This window comes from Etheostoma cragini, chromosome 16 (assembly GCF_013103735.1).
Source record: "Etheostoma cragini isolate CJK2018 chromosome 16, CSU_Ecrag_1.0, whole genome shotgun sequence".
Taxonomy (NCBI): domain Eukaryota; kingdom Metazoa; phylum Chordata; class Actinopteri; order Perciformes; family Percidae; genus Etheostoma; species Etheostoma cragini.
Genome location: NC_048422.1, coordinates 12,037,784 through 12,055,870, shown reverse-complemented (window position 1 = coordinate 12,055,870; position 18,087 = coordinate 12,037,784). Strand labels below are relative to the sequence as shown.

Genomic DNA, 18,087 nt, shown 5'->3' with positions numbered 1-18,087 from the left:
GAGGTCATTGTACATGCAATGTAAATGTGTTTGTGTAAGAGTGTTTGGCTTAGAACTCTTAAGAATACATTTTTGGTGTAATGAAAATGACTAGCTATATCCATCTACAAAAAATTAAGCACCCTGCAAGCCCCATCAAACACACACAGCTCACTGACTCCTTCTTGGAAGTCAAAAGGAAGTTCATCCCCCCACACACACACATACGCTTGTCTCCTCTCTCTCTCTCTACAGCACCCACAGCAAAACTAAGCCTGCGTCTAAAGCGCCACCTCTCAGGCTGCACACTCCGGGCTGCATTCACTCCCCGGGTCTGCAGGCACCTCTTATTCAAAGCGCATTTGACTCGTCTCCGCGCAGCCCCGGACGTCGCTCTGCAGGAATCAGCTAATATAACCTACGGAAATCCAGCAGCCACCGTGCATCTAAAATACAGCTCTAGTCTATATTCCCTGGAACCAGCCAGCGGCAAACACTTTGTAGCCAGACAGCGACTGACCGGCTTGCTTTTCGCGAACATGGGGCACCGAGAGAGAAACCCACTGGAGAAAGAGAGGAGATAGATCAATTGATAGATAGAGAGGTTATAAAGGGAAGGGGGAGGGAACAAAAACGCGTCGATTGACCGCGGAACCCGGAGCAGCACCACAACAAGATCTGACCTCGACCTCCTCGGACGGTGGGAAACTGATTGTTGAAATGGAGATGTCGAGATTTCCCATTATCCCGTCTCCTCCACCAACACACATGCTGCTGAGGCTGATGATGATGTTTGCGTAGGAGTGTTATTTTGCGTGCAGCGCTGGTAAAGCAGTCTCTACTGTTCAAACAACTCCAGACAAGCGGTGGATGGAACTGGGTTTGAGTGTGTGCCTGACACATCTTTCCAGAGATATTATTAGTATTCTTCTTCTTATAATTATTATTATTGGAGCTTTTTTTCGTCTTTGGAGTATTTTCAGGTGTCTTTCTGCAAGTCTGGAATTGGACAGAAAATGTTTTGTCATGCTAATGACAAGAACGTGTCTGTAAAAGTAGTCAGCAAAGAATAGAATAATATTTAGAAAAGTAAGCCTATGCTATTTTGTCTTTTTTTTTAATAAAAGAGGATCAGTCCCAGTGGGGTTTATTTGGACTGAAGTCAAGCTCAATCTCTACTTAGATAACTGGCACTTCAGTGTTTTGCTGATTACTTAGCCAAGATTGGGCGTTTATTTCTTTTCTTTTTTTTGCTATTGGTCTCATTATTCATTGCCTGAGGTCAACACAAACTACAACCAGCAGAGGTCGATACCTGAGCTTCAAGGAGCCACCACTACCCTAGATGTGACCCGGTGAATTCCTCTTATCTCTGAAGGTAAGAATATTCACTTTTACTGTAAGAAACAGGGGTTTCTCTTCTGCTCTATTTAATTCATGCTTGTGTTGAATTTGTACTTTGGTTTTACGGATACATCTGCTTGTTGATTCATGCGGGCAATTGAGAAGTTGGCTATTCTGCTTGCTAGAATTTAGATAGATAGATAGATAGATAGATAGATAGATAGATAGAGGGATAGATAGAGGGATAGATAGATGCTTGGGCTGAGAAGCAAAATGCTACGAGTTTCTCATTTCAGCACCATGGACAGAACCACACTTGTTTTACAGCCGTATTTGAGGCTTTTCTTATGATTTCACCCAGAACATGTATCACTCATTATAGTCCATCTATCCAAGTACAATGTAGCCTACACATGAGTGTGTATCTAGAAGCTGAAGTTAAATCATGATGTTGTAGTGGGTATATAGCAGGTATGGATATACAAACAGGCAGAGACATAGATGAGAAAGAGAGGGTAAAGGCAAGGGAGAGGTTCAGTGCTTTGTATGACAGGCTTGCTGGCTGGCCGGGTTTGCCACATGCTGATAAAACAGCATGGCTTTTGAGCCACAGCTACTGTCACCAACTGTTAGCCATGGTCACATCCAAACTGTTTGCTCCAGATATTTTTAGGCAGGGTGGAAATGCATCTCAAGCGGCATTAAGGCCATGTAACACAACATTCTACTGAATGCGGTTAAAGGGACTTTAAAAACATTAAGTCAATGGAACACACAGGATGTAACCCAAAGACTGTGGTAGATTAAGTAATGACTAACCAGCTAAAATGTGAACCCACAAGTGTGGTTGGGAAGAGGAAATTGCATTATCTACAGTATTTAGATCTGAAAGAATTGAATATTTGCTGTCTCTAAAAACAGCACAGGGATGGAACACCAGGAGTAGGAAGTTGGGCCCATCCCACGGGAAGTTAACTCCTGACTTCTGTAGTTCATGTGTCTTAGGTCTGATTGAGAATAGTCATGGCAAAAACCATCCTCCTCAGGAGGTTCTTTGGTGTTATAGTAAAAGGATGGACCTTAAAAGTCTTTTTCTGAGATGTCTTTTACTAAACACACTATTTCATACTGCCCACATTGTAAAATACCTTCTTTGAAAATATCATCACAATGTAATACAGCATCCCTACATTTTAGACCATTGTTCTGTTTCAGTCCTGAGTTCAACCCCAGTTTAGGCTATACTGTGCTTTTGTTTCAGCAGATGTGATTTGGAAATATTGATTCTTGGATGTTGTTATGTTTTCTCCCTAAATGCTTCCACCTCTTCCTCATTCACTGAAACATTTGAAATCAAATCTTATCAAATCTTATCTATCTAATCAGTCATTACATACAGATGTGTGACAAATTGAGGAAGAAACCTGAATAAACAAGTGCAGCAAAACAATGCTGATGCTTTCATGCAGGACACGGCGAGTCGCTGAACTTTTGACAATAATGGAAACCATATGCAATGGCTTTCACAGTCACCATTACTCAATATTTCCACCACCATCAGCAAAACACCAAATGAGGAAATATCTTTTGGCAGATTGGTGTTCATCCGTCCAGTACAGTTGCAGAGAGGCTCTTGAGGCTTGTGGTGCTCCAACACCCTTCAAAAATTCTTTAGGCAGGTTTTTCCTTTAATTTCCCGGAAGCAAGAGGACTGAAGGTTCCACAGTTACTCTGGGAGTCCTCTGTGGTGTGGCTATTCCCTAAGCTATAATGAATTATGATGTTATGATGTCAGTGTTATTATTTTTTTTAAGGCATGCCCATGCTGGCTTTTGTTTTAGCATCCCATTGACTGGTTTTAAACTCACATCATGTAGCTTAAGACAGTAAGACTTAAAGGTAGTATTAGGAATGCCAACTGGGACTAAATTCATGTTGTGGACTCCAAAAAATAATATTAAAACACAAACACATGCTCTGCTTTTAGAGGGCCTGCATCAATGAAAGACAAGACAGTGCTTGTGTTCCCATGGCGACTTCCTCTGTGACCCTTGGAACAACCTTGGCCCCCATGGGAGATCTGTCATACTCCTGCATGTGCACACAGACACACACACAAACACACTCAAGTCGTCCATGAAGCATGACTATGAGTGACTGTGTGTTTCTTGTCTGAAGCTTGCTTCTGGTGCTCTACCATCGCTTCAGTCATTACAGCAGGAGGGAGACAATGAGGTGGAGAGAGAGAGAGATAGAGAGAGGGAGTTGAAGGACAAGCAGAAGTAGGATGGAAAAAAGCTAATTTCAAAGACGGATTCACGATATGTGAAATAGAGAGAGAGAGAGAGAGAGAGAGAGAGAGAGAGGGCGGATGGTAGGTTCATACACTGGCAGAACCACCTTAGAGTGAATGCAATTACAGAGGCAGCATATCCACTTCTTTTTTTGGGGGCGTTTAAAGTGTACTCACATATCAGCTTAATTTCCTTTAGAATGCACAACTGGGAGGGGGAGTCATGATAGATCAGCTGTGGTCGAGATAAAGAGGAGAGGGGAGAAGTGGAGTGGATGGATTGAGACTGGGGGAAGGGAATATGGCTGCTCAATGATCATGTTAAACAGTCACCACCCATTCTTCCTTTCTTCCACCCGTGTCTCCTTCCCTCCCCCTCGGCACCACACTCTGCTCTCCTCCCTCGCAGCTACACCCTGACATGCTCACACATCACACTCACGCACAGATGGGTTCCCACGCAGACACCAACATCACCAGCGCACGCTCTCCAGGCGCGAGCATGCACATGCACAAGTCGTTGGTCAGCTGCCCTCATCCCAGTGAGTGATTGCAACAAAAAAAAGAAATACTAAAGCTCCTTCTAAGGAGTAGAAGGGATGCGAGGGAGGCAGGGAACAAGAACAGGAAGTGGGTGAGGCAGCAGCAGAAGAAAAGCTGTTTGTCCTTCCTTTCTTGTGCCTCATTCATGACAGCTTCATTATCATGTGTGTCTTTTAGATTTTCCAACCTCCCTAAACAGATATTTGCCCTTTCATGCTACCCGCTACAACATAAATTCACACTCAATTGCACGGTAATGTAACTCAATGGAGGCCAAACGCGTTGATATACACGCTAAAAAGCAAGTATGTGTCTTGATAACACGCCACTAATGGCATGCGCATTGGCGTGTCATACATACGCAATTTCGTGAGGTCAGTCTGGAAAAGGACAAAAAGCTCAGCGAGGTTGGGACTTAGCGTTGATCCCAACAGAAATGCACTTGATGGGAGAGATTCTCATTCATGAATTCCTCACTTTCCGATGTGTTGTATCTTATTATGCATCGCTGCAATTCTGCCTGACTGCACTAAGCTTCACTTTTTATCAGATTAGAGATTAGAATACAGTGAGTGAGCAGGGAAAAGTTTGTTCAAGCAACGGTTAGAACTTTTGAGTGTAAACCACCCACTCAAAAAACAGAAAAGGTAATGGTTCTGTGAAATGTCAGTCTGTAATAGCCCTGTCGCCATAGTAACTGAAGACCCGTACTTCTACACACACTGTCTATTGAGTAATGACCATTAGCACTAACACCCAAGCAATCATCAGCTTTTAGCTTTTGAATATTTCCTTCAACCATCTATACAGTTCATCAAGAACATCTATCCTCAAAAGGATGCCTTTTGTTCTTCATTTTCTTCTTCGTTCTCCACTTACATTTTCCTCTCCTTTCTTTCTGCATCTACTCTTTTTTTCCTGTTTACTCACACTAATCACTCCCCCTTATGCTGTCTCTTTGCATCTCTACTGTCTTCCCCACCTCCTTAATGTTTACATGCATGTTCACTGTTGCTCTTGTACGGACCATGTGTTTGTCAGATGTGAAGACCAAGGGGAATTAAGATTAAGGCTGCACAGGCTGTACTTTATCCCTTGTTTTGCTAAATAAATCCTTTTTTTGGCATGGTGTAGACTTTTATTAATATTGCACAGGTTTTCCTACCTAAATGCAAGCAGATAAAAACATCAAGACAAAAATAAAAGAAGACACAATGTTCACCGTGCACAAATTCACATCTGACATAAGTTTCTGTAAACTGATTTTCACGCTGCAATAACCAGTTGCTGCAGGGAAAGACGTACATAACGTTTTTTGTGCAGGTTTTTTTTGTGTGGAGCTGGCTATAATTTCCCAGCTGTGTGATGATTTCATCAGTGCATCAGATACATAGTAACATCTGACTCCCCTTAGACTCTTGGGACTTCTTGTAAATACCATGCTTGCTTGACACACTCCGCTTTGAATATGCAAAGTGACGCACAGCAGGATCTATTAATCTCCGAGTTAGAGGCGCTGTCTTGGCTTATGAATGGCACTGCCATTCAAAGTGATGTTTAAAACAGAGGCCTGCCCATGCTCCCTAAGGCATTGTACATCAGCTGGACAGACAGAGAGAAAGAGTGGTGGAGAACAGAAAGGGACAAAGACAGCTAAGCAAATGGCAGGAGAGGATAAACAGACAGAGAAAGGGCACAGGAAAAAAGACAGCAAGAGTAGAGATAGTGCAAGAGGCAGCGGAAAGCAAAAGCAAGGGAAAGATTAAAAAATTGAATAACATGACTGGCAGGGTGCCAAGAATATTTTTACCTCCATCAAGGAGGTTACGTTTTGGGTTTGTTTGTTTGTTTGTTTGCTTGTCATCAGGATTATGCAGAAAAACTGGGTGCAGCATGGACCAAATAAGAACCAATTACATTTTGGAACAAATATAAGTTACACGGCCGATACACTAATTATGTTTGCTCTTTTGGTAAGGAGAGGGATACGAGATGGGGCATGGCCTTTGCAGACTTCTGCACTCGCTGTGTGCCCTTCTGTTTGTTTTTTTGTTGTTGTTTTTAACTACTCAATAAAAGAAGGAAAACACAGATGTCCTCTTTGTGCAACAGCCCTGTCACATTCATATATTAAGACAAAATGTGCCATCTGGCGTATGAAAAGGTACAAAATCATGTCACCAATGACATTTAGTGCAATTGATTTTGTAAAATACAGCATTTGATCTCAACTTGACATCTCCAGATATCATTACACCCATCAGAGTTACTTTTCATAGCCTACTTTGGTGTGTGTAAAGACAAAAGTAATGAGGACAATATGTCTTCATGTACACGCCTACTGTACTGTATTTGCTTACATATGATTAAATTTGAGTGTTTTGCAATAACGCATTAACCTGTCATAGTGGCAGAACTCAGCACAGTATAATCTGCTTAGTGTTGCATGTTTTTTACGCCAGGACGTCCTAACGGAGCTTCTCTCTGTCACTGCGGTTTTTAAGAGCAGACTTGACCGACACTGAACTTGTAAACCAGGAGTGAACCAGCAGCAGGCCAGGCAGCAGCTACTGGTATTATCCTGTTTAGAGTTTCAACGTAATAGAATAGAAAATAAACAACACACCTATTTGCACACTATACACGCAAACAAACATGCAGAGGTTATGCATTACCAAGGGTGAGCAGAACGTGCTAAGATTTTGTTTTGATTATTGTTATTGTTATTTATTAATATGAAAGAACAAACAGTGCAGAGAGTTTGCATAAATATCTCTCTCAGCAGACTGATATTCTGTCGTAAACAGCAGTTTATTTTTATGGGGCCTTCAGACTGGAGATGCTGTCATGGTCTGCTCTTGTCTATTATATTTATGCAGCTCTAAGCAGAAACAGTAACTACTATTCATGCTATTAGAGTGAAGTTGCTTTATGTGTGTGTGTGTGTGTGTGTGTGTGTGTGTGTGTGTGTGTGTGTGTGTGTGTGTGTGTGTGTGTGTGTGTGTGTGTGTGCATGCGAGCATGCGTGCATGCGAGAAAATGTTAGAATAAATAGTTTGCTCCACAACATTAAATATTGCCTTCTGTGCTCCCCTAAAAATGACAATAATGTACTCACACACAGACACAGACAGAAAAATATGTGCACTTGCCTCAACTATTTATATTAAACAGAGGTCTGCACACATTCTATCTTTACGGCTGTTGTTAATCAATGCCTTGGTTGCAATTGTTGCTTGATTACCTTGTGTATCTAATGGCCCTGATGCACCAAGCTGACATTCATCCATCCGGTGGTTCTGGGCCATCACTGAGTCTCTGTATCAGACCACTGGCTGTAGTTTTTGCTGTGTGTCCAACACTACTGGCACTAGTCACTAGTGGCTGATTGAGCTTGTTGAATTGGCAACAGAGGAAGTCAGTGCAATACAGTATACATTAGACAGACCTAAATGGGGTAAAATACTGATGCCAACACCTGTTGCAGCCCCTTTTTTTAGGGTTTCTTGTTGTTTTCTTGTATTAGTGCTGAAATTAAAGTAACCACATGCTTAATAACTTATTTGTGATCTTTTCTGAAATCATTCTGTGGGCTCTATAAAATAGGATTAATGTTTTAAGTGGGGAAATTATCTTATTAGGTTGGACCAAAAGTGAAGATTAAGGTCTATGTGTCTAAGTAATTCAAAAACCTAAACTTGGCCCTTAAATCCACCTGTTTACATGACTAAATCTGATGTGCGCTGAGGACGTTTTTTACCGCTTGCATCTCACAATTTCAGGGCTAAGGCCTGCTCTTCAATCCATCAACTGAAAAGTTCAAAGAAATGTAGTATCTCTGAGCCAACTTTAGCGCCTGCTGGTGCCAAGATTATGGCCTGTCACACACAGACTAATGGTATTATTTGCACAGTAGAGGGTAGAGCATTGCATGGCAGAGGGGAGGTGCAGGAAATGCAGAGACAGAATGACAGATTGTGATTATATGCAATTATTTTGAGATGATTTGAAATTGAAAGCTCATTTTCTTTAACCATTCACGGGAAAGACCAGTTTTGGGAAAATAATGTACTGACAGATATATAGATGACATCCTTTTAAAAGATTCTTTGTTAGATTTGTGTCTGCAGTGTAAAATTAGACAGTTCAAAGTGAAAGAGGCATTGTTTGCACATTACACTCCAAGACATCATTCTCAAAAGTAAAGTGACATAAGATGTTTTTCTGCTGCTACGTTGCAAACACACACACACACACACACACATACACACAACAAACACAGAGGGTACATATGTTTGAACATTTTGCTACTCAAGAAAGCATCCTCCTTTTTGAGAACCATCATTTTCTTTTGAAACAGTTTATTTTAAATTTCTACAATTTGACAACATATGCTTAAAATTGGATTGGGATACCAGAGGAAAACCTAAAAAAACACTGTCTAATAATACAGCATGTGGACAAGGAAGGGCATAGTCCACTGCTTCCAGTGCATGCACAACACGTTTAAAGTTACATTACATCAGCATGATATTTGAACTGGAAGAGCAACTTAGCAAGGTCATTCAGATGGATGAGAGACATTTAGGGAGCTGTGTAATTAACTGAAAAGACCCCCAAGTCACCATTACGTTTTTTTTTCAAACGTCCTCAAGGTACTATATTCTAGCCGAGAGCCATTTTTATGATGTATCATCCATTGAGGGGCGTTAATTACAGAATTGTTTCCCAGGCAATACAAGGACGCCAGAGAGGCATAAAACTATTCCTGGTTTCCATGCATTGCTAAAATAGAAAACTACAGTAGGACCCAACAACCCCAAACTCTCCCTCTATCTTCAACAGCCCTTGGGATTTCCCAGGTATCTGATTCAAGTTTAGAGTTAAGAGCTGAATATGTCAGTGCCTTACATTAGAAGGATGAGGTCGGAGACGAGTGCAGAGACACAAAGAAATTATGGCAAAAGACATTTTTGTACACCTGGTGAAATTGAATGCTGGAACAGGGTGAGCAGGAGCCTGAGAGGGAGAATCAAGTGATCAGCAATCAGGGTCAGGTGCAGCCAGACAGGATCATATTTTAACAAGGCTCAAGGAGGAATTTGTAAGCTTTTTTGGGTCTATGTTAATGCTTGCATTGAAGCGCAATAGAGATCAAAAATACATACAGTAAATAAACATACAGTCAAATCAATGTTGCATCGCATCACAAAGCTCATTTTCATTCATTTAACTTTGTCATCATGTTATTGTTTAGTGGACTCATCTTCTCTCTTTTTGGGGAACATTTGCACATCCACAAAGGCTTCAGTATAATTTGTATTCTAAATTGCATTGACACATTGCCAATTCAAAGAGCATTTTGAGTAATGTGACCAACTACTCCTCTGAGGAGGAGACAGAATTTTAAGGGGAGGATCTACTGTCTATGCCTGGCAGAGATCAGTGAGGTAGTCAAAAAGCTTCTCTGTGCCATTGGTGGATGAGAGTCGCCCTGAGATGCTATGGAAATTGTTGGGCTGTCATGGCTGACATGTGGGGGACAGTGTCTGTGAAGTGGTAGAGTGGGGGTATGGCTTCCATCTTTAGAACCAGTTTGTACTCCAATTATTGGGGTATTGCACTGCTCAGCTTCCAAGGATAGTTTATTCCAGGGTGCTGGAAAGGAGAGTTTGACTGATTGCCACAATTCCGATCCAGAAGGATCTGTACGAATTCCTTCCTTGCTGTGGAACAGTGGACCAGCTCTGCTACACGTGTTTTGTGGACTTGGAAAAGGCTTACTACCTTTTCCCTGTAGAATCCAATGAGAGGTACTGCGGGAATATTGGGGTACCGAGGTTGTTGCTACAAGCCATGCGTTTGTTGTATAACCGAAGTGAGAGCTGTGTTCGTATACTCTGTACAAAGTCCACCGCATTTTAGTGGGTGTTGGCATCCACAGGGTTGTCCCTTGTCACTGATTCGGTTTGTAATTTTCAAGGACAGGAAATCCTGGAGACCCAGCTGGAGAGAGTAGATTGTTCTGTTTGGGGACCTCACAATTGCGTCTTTGCATCTACAAGCAAAGTTCACAAGTGAGGGTAAAATGGAGTGTGACAGGTGGAATGGCACTGCGTCAACAGTAATGCGGGCGTTACGTAAGGTGACCAGATTTCTCAGACAAAATCCGGGGACATTTTCAGCTCAGAAGCGTATTTACCTCCAAAACATGTAATGTTTTTACTTCTGTAAAACTTAAACCCCCCCCCCCCCCCCCCCCCCCCCCCCCCCCCCCCCCCCCCCCCCCCCCCCCCCCCCCCCCCCCCCCCCCCCAAGGTCTATCCTAGATCCACCCCTGTTGCTACTTCCTACTTCACTCAACTACACCTCAGAAGGGAATGTTTCAAGATAGAAAGTCCTAATATTTCAAGATAAAAAATCCTAATACTTCAAGACAAAAGGTCCTAATATTTTAAGATAGAAAGTCCTTATAGTCCTAATATTTCAAGATAGAAAGTCTTAATATTTCAAAATAGAAAGTCTCAATATTTCATAATGTTTTAATGTAGGCTAGTGAACTACTAACAGCTTCTGCTTTATTGCTTAAGGCTTGTTTCTGCAACAGCTCATTGAGAATCAGATACAATAAAAACTATTGAGGACATATTTTCCTTTGACATTGACGCAGTATTAAACGAGTTCACAGCAGTCGGCAGCAGAGAAACAAGCTACAGTGTAAGTTAATAGGATAATTGTCCGGCTTGTATTTACGTTCATAAAAGTGCTCGTTTTGCTGCTGACAGACCCAGATTAAGTGTCTGACAACATTATGGAAAGGATTTCTAAGGAGGTTGACCTTTCTGTTAAAGATTAAGATCATTTTTAAAACATAAAAGTCCAAGAAATTGCGTTCGCTAAACCCACCAGACTCCATGTAAATAATCAGTAATTTTAACATCATAAAATACTGCTTTTAAAACATCGCTGGCTCTGGCTACCTTGAGCCTGCGTGTGTAGGGTGTGCGACTATCGGCTACGTTTTGTCAGTTTTTTCTTTCTTTCATTCCAATTTCGGGTCTGTCAGCCACAGTGAAAACTGGGGACATCTCCGGGGACAGATCCAGCTGGGAACAGGTCGCCAAAATAGGGGACTGTCCCCGGAAACCGGGGACGTCTGGTCACCCTAGCGTCACGTCCATGCTTTATGCTAAGCTAAGCTAACCACCCCCTGTCTGTAGTTCCCCTCGTAACTCAATATCCTTTTACTCACAGAAAAAAAAATTGAAAAAGCCCAGGATGTTACAGAAGGACAGGTTGTGCTCCAGTGCTCTACATAACATCAAGTGATGATAGATGTTATAAATGTGTAATTTTCTCTGATAACATGATACACACTGTAGGTCAATGTTATATAGGTTAAATTTAAATGTGGCAAATAGTAGTTGAATGCTACTGATTTTACATCTTTTGAGATGATAGACAAAGACTAATTGAGAAAAAAGCTGTTATGAGATTATGTCACGAAGAAGGGTTCATTGTGTCCTTCTTTATATTTTCAGATTGGAGCTCTGTTATCAAAGTAAGTGAGATTAAAAACCAACACCTGGCATAACAACTTGAGCACTCTGAAGGACTTCTTTCACCAAACTTATGAATACATATTTTAGGACTTGTGTAATTTCCTTAGAGAACCATGCGTGTGTGTATGTGCAGTGTCTTTTGCTATTTGTGTGAAATCCCTCTTTGACAGCTACAGTTCATCCCATCGTTCTGGAGGCATGTTTATTGTCTCGTGTGTATGACTGGAATCCACCACCTACTGTGTACTTCTTCCCCATTCAACTGAAAGCCTGTCAACAGCCATTATTCCTAGCAAGACTTCTGTTGTGATCCCTGCCATGTTTCATCGAAGCGTGGCAATTTATTCCAAAGCCCATTGTCTGAGCATGTTAGCTAGTGCTAAAAGGATTGCATGTGAGTGTCTTTGTGCGTTTGTGTGTGTGTGTCCCCACTGCTATTCTTTTTTGTGCCCCTTACCTCTTGTCATTTCTGTGGACCAATACCAGCAAAAGGACCTGAGCAGACATGTCTTTCTCCTGTACCATTTCACAATGAAGTTGCGTGTTTGATTGTGTGTGGTTAAATAATTATCACTGTTCACCGCTTCTGTAACACATCCCTCACACACTGTTCTGATTAAGGGAGCCTCAGGAGATACACACTGCCTGTCTTCCCTGCACATAAGTGATCCAGCATGTACATGTCTCTCTGCATGTGTGTGTGTGTGTTTGTGCGTGTGCGTGTGCGTGTGCGTGTGCATGCTATTTCTGTGTGTGTGTACAGAAAAAGCATAGAAATAGAAGGTTAGGAGAAATAGAAAGTTGGAGTAAGACCATTTTTCTCAAAAACAGTTGAAAACCATTTTAGAAAATACTGCTCATAAAATGGATAGGTTTACAGGTTTATGGATAATATATTTTAATGGCATAGTATATTTTGTCTTCAGCTTTAATTGAAATTCAACAAATACATGACACCACATCCAAATTTATATATTTTACTAAAAAAAAAAATACATGGAAAATTGTCTCATTGGCTGTATTTATTATGTGAGGTAAAAATGCCAGCAATCTATACGTGCAATGAGAAAGATGAGGCAAACTGCAGAGTTGCTAGGGGGTTTGATCTTTTCTTATTGATACAGTAATATCAAAATTGGATTAGTGGCAACAACAACAATCAAGGGGAAGTACATCCATTTTACAAATTCATACACGTTATATCAATTTTCTAAGGCAAAAATATAAGTAATTATAAACTCTCTCCAAAATCCAAAATGTATGATGTCATGAAGTATAGTGTAAACTGCTCCATTGATAATATATTGTAAAAAAAAAAATGTTATAGATCACACTGAGATCCCACAGGGGAATGTTCTTAGTATAGGTGGACATGTTCTGTTTCAGAACTGAGAACACTACAATATAATAAAGTTTAATGGGGTATGCAAAAAAATGCTGTGGGTTCACAAAATCAGTATCCCATTCATTGTCTATGCAGTAGCTCCTGACTTTATACTTGATGACATCACACATTTGAGACTTACTTCTATCTTCTGATTTGGGAGCGAGTAGCTCATGTTCACAAACATTGAACTTTTTCTAGACCATGGAAATGGCATATTGGAATTCTTCATGTAGCTACATTACATCAATAACTTTCAGCGTCACCTAAATGTCATATAAACATTCAATACACCTCCATTCCATGTTCTCTTTTCCTGACACCAAAGCTGACTCACATTTCCCTCTTCAATTTAACTCAAAACTATAATGCTCTGTTCTTCTTGTTCCTTTATATTGATTTGGTTGGTGGACTGTGTGGCCCGCAGATTGGATTAGAGTCCAGCTGTATTCCAGCCTGCAGGGAAAGTAGCCATGTTGTGTTTTTAGACAGGTCAGATAGCTACTGCAGGGACAGTTTGATCCATTCTAATGTTATAGAGCATCTCTGGAGAGACATCTGACAGTGAAAGCTAATATGGTTCAGACAATTTACCCACAGAGGAATTCAACGTGGTTTAGAGGTGTTTCAGGGTGAGAAAATGAGAGCTGTCAGTCAGTTGGTTAATAGTCCACACTATAGTAAAGTGTATGTGAGCAGGCTTAGGGATGCTGATGTAGAACACTGCCTACTCCAGGATGTGGAAAAGGAAACTTGAATAAAGTCAATGTAAATTGCAACCTGGGTAAGCAAGAAATATTAAAAATGTTTGTTTATATTTACCTCACAATGCTTCACATGACTTTGGCAGTCCTGCTTATTTTTTCATTATTTTTACTTTACTTCAGTTGAGTTAAATGTTGACAACAGCAGCCTATGCTGTTGGATGCTTGCTGCTGATTATGGCTCGCACCATTGAGTAATAGCTTAGCAACAAGCCTGCTGTGCTATTTTTGGTTTCAGACAATTATCCACAATGCAGTGTGAGGGTGTAGTCTTATGACACTTCCAGATTGTGGATGTAATAAAAGAAAGAAGGTCTGTACCCACAAGTGTCTGCAGGGTTTTCCACAGATATACAAGAATGTTGCTAAACTTTGGAACTGAGTTATAACTTTTTTTTCTATATTTGAAGAAATAATAATTGTGTAGTGAAATCTGTGCAAAGATACACTCAAGGCAAGAGGGCAAAAGGGCACTGCATGATGCAAAGTTATGGGAAAGAAGGAAAAAAACTGAATGCATAATTTACTGTTTTTACCTGAAATATTTGCTTCATTCCTGTAACACACTCAAGCTTTTGCAGTGTTTTCTTTTTGAATTGCTGATTTATTTCCTTTCTGCCTGATTTAAACAAGAAACATTATTTACAAATCCATCTCAACTCTCTTTTTTTCTTACTTCTTTATCACTATTATACTGTTTCAAATATAATAGAGTACTTAGAATGTGCATCATGTTATTAGGGCTGGGAATCACTAGATGCCTCACAATGCAAAATCATCACGATACACTACTTTTGTTCCTTCAAATTTTTATCAGTTTCAAATTATGTCCCCAAAAGGAAACTTTGTCAACATCTGTTTTATCTAAAAAGATACATTTGTTCATCTTGCTTCAATTATTTTGCAGTAAAATGGGATTGTCAGGCAGACAAACCGACCAACACATATACAACAATAGATTGATGCTTCTGTCTGTGTATCAATACAATATTACCATGGAAAATATTGCAATACCATGCTGTATTGATTTTCCCCCCACCCCTATATGTTATATAAATACAAAATAGAGAGGAGGATCGGATAAGATGCATGGAAAACAATAGGAGCATCGGAGATACTGTTTCCTGCTGTCGTTGCTGTGACTGTAACATTGGGTGACATTGTGTATTTACAAGACTTTTCAAGAAATACTCTAGTTACCTAAAAATACATTTATAAGGAGCAAATGTCTGAGCTTGCAAGTGCAATGTATGCAGTAATGCTAACGGTAACCCTGCACACAGTACAGCACTTCAAAATTATTAGTGTGTACACTATACATTACGGTTTTGTTTCATCATAAGTACCCAACTATAACTGTTACAGACCAGGTCAGTACAGTGATGCATGTCCGCCATATGGGATTTAGCTAAAGTTCCTCTTAACTGCTGTTGTTATATAGCACAACATAATGTGAGTGAGTAGGTAAAGGTACAAGGTATTGTTGATGGCCTCACACTGGGTGTTGCAGGGATCAAACTCCTCAGTTATGTGACAGCCTATATGTGACAGCCTTTAATACTGTACAGCTAAGGGATTGGGGAAAAATGAATTGGATTTTTTCATTCAAAAGACATCACAATGTTTGTGATTAACGTATGTTACTACTAGAGTAAAATGAATATTTAAAGCCTCTAGGCGTGAGGCTTCTTCCTGTAATCCAGCTGCTGTAAAGACTGAAAAGAGGTAATTAAAGGGAAGCATCGATCTAATAAGATGAGAATGAGGTCAGGTCAGTCTCAAGTCAATCATACTGCTGCAAATGTTCTTATTATGTTCTGAAGCATTCATTTCTGTGTGTGAACCACACTAACATTGACAGCCTAAATAAAAAAAATAATTTAATCTAGATAACATAAAGATCAGGGTTTGGGTTTTGTGGATCACATGACAGGATAGCTACACTGCAATCAATTACATTATTGGAAGGCTGTAAATTCTATTAAAAGTAACAACTTCACCTCAATTCTTACCCATTTTAAGGTCAATGACTGTCTATTGTCTAACCATAAAGAGATTAGTTTAATCTTCAATAAACATTTAGTAGCTGTCGGTCACCTTTTTGAGAATGGGGGATTAAATTGCCTTCTTATTTATGACAATGTATTCACTTTTCATTGCAGGCATAAGTTTACCCTTGATCTTGTCTGCTCAAGTGTAGTTAAAAATGTTCTTCTTACCATCGATCCCAGAGTACAATTTGTACACCTTTTTTCTTAGGCTCTCAGCCCATATTATCTCAGAACTGAAAATACTTCATATTTTTTCTCTATTAATTTCCTCAGATATTGTTCCAAGTATTTGGAAAATGCCACATGTTATACCCCTACATAAGGGAGGTTATAAAGACTATCTCGACCACTATAGCCCAATATCCAAATTGCCATGTCTGGTAGGTCCTGGAATTACTGGTAAATTATCAATTAAAGTTGTTTCTGCCTAGAGCTTCCATTTTGAGCCCATTTCAATCAGGCTTTAGAGCAGGGCACGGTACTACAATTGCTGTTACTTTGGTCATAAATAGCATTGTATCAGCCTTAGATAAAAAAACAGTACTGTGCTGCACTATTTTTACATCTTTCTTTAAAGCTACAATTCAATTTTTACAATTTTTAACAGTAAGAAAAGTTGTTCCACAGGGCTCAATCTTAGGTCCAGTTCTTTTTCACCATCTATATCAATAATATAATTTCATTGGTAAACTCATATCACTGTCAAATATGCCAATTTGAACGCGGATAACACAGTGTTGTATCATGTTGCTGATTATATTCAACTTGCAATTGAAAACTCTCAGCATTCCTTTAATAAGTTGCAAGAAGCTCTCAAAGACCTAAGACTTGTACTAAATGCTGATGAAACAAACTTTATGTCATTTTCCCGAGCCAGAGCTATAGATTATACTAACATTTCCACTATGAACAAACTTGTGATTGAGAGAATCACAGAATATAAATATCTTGGTTTCTGGATTGATAAAAAGCTCTTTTTCAAATTTCACATTGATAATCATGTGTGCCAACTGGCCATTTCTACAGAAATAAAAACATCTTCCCCATGTATTGTAGGAAAAGCAGTTTTAATGTCGGTCTTGGACTATGGTTATTTGATTTATAGACATACTTCCTCTTCAACTCTTAAATTTCTGGACTCAGTCTATCACTCTGCCTTAAGATTCATAACCAGTCATGTCAATGTTACATATCATTGTATTTTATATGAAAGTGTAGGGTGGTTTTCTCTCCAAGAGAGATGTGATACTCACTAGTATCTCTTTATCTATAAGACCCTTGTTGGAAAACTACCATCTCACTCTCTGTTACTCATTATTAACATTATCAGACTCCCTCTGCTGACTGGCTTTTGCTTCATGTTCCACAAGCTCGATCTGAACTTGGAAAAACTGCTTTTAACCTCAGTGGACCTGACTCCTGGAATAAATTACAGCACATCCTTAAAATCATCTCACTTGTGCCTTTTGAGCAATATATAAATCCGGTTTTAAACCTGAAAACTTCTACTTGTACTTGCTTTACATAGTAACTAGTTTACATACTTTCTTTTGCACATGTAATATCCTCCTTTATTCATCAAATAATTTTTTCCAATTTAGAAAGTTGTATCTTATGATGGTGTACTCTTTTCTGTTGTTTGTTTTGTTGTTGTCTTTGTAATTTGACTCAATGACATTGCAAATGAAGGCCGCCCCTCAAGGATCTTTCAAGGATAAATAAAGGTTGAAAAGATATAAATACAAATGAAAATCAAGTTACAAAAAGAAACACTGCAACCACATACATACAAACAAGATAGATTAGAGAGTTACAGCAAATGTAGATTTGTGCTGCAATTTTAAGCCAAGCTTGGTAACATAAACTCAAAGCTCACGGGTCAACATCTCCATTTGTTTTGGTCATTACCTCTTACTTCAGGTCAGAGTTCACAGCTCACCCACAGCTGTCAGAGCACAGGTTTCAATAAAGGTCGTTTATCTCTGTCCTCTCAAATTATTCTGTTTCTTTTGGATCTGCTCATTATTGAATCAGAGCAAATTGAAAAATATCTATTTTAAGATTGTTTTTTCTCTCCTTCATCTGACATTCCCTTATGGCGGTTTTCCACTGCGTGGTATCTACTCGACTCGCCTCGGGTCTACTCGCTTTTTTTGGTTTTCCATTA

General features: G+C 39.8%; 1 protein-coding gene across 3 annotated transcripts in view; it reads left to right on the top strand.

Moving 5' to 3' along the window:
• The first annotated feature begins 244 nt into the window (after positions 1-244).
• fam163ba (family with sequence similarity 163 member B, genome duplicate a) overlaps positions 245-18,087 on the top strand; it is a 33,866-nt gene continuing 16,023 nt past the window's right edge. For 2 of the 3 annotated variants that reach the window (XR_004659953.1, XM_034896720.1), the window contains exon 1: positions 246-1,357. The gene's annotated coding sequence lies outside the window, so the exon portion shown is untranslated. Of the gene's footprint in view, positions 1,358-18,087 lie in introns of all 3 variants that reach the window. The other variant, XM_034896721.1, reaches the window with a different exon arrangement.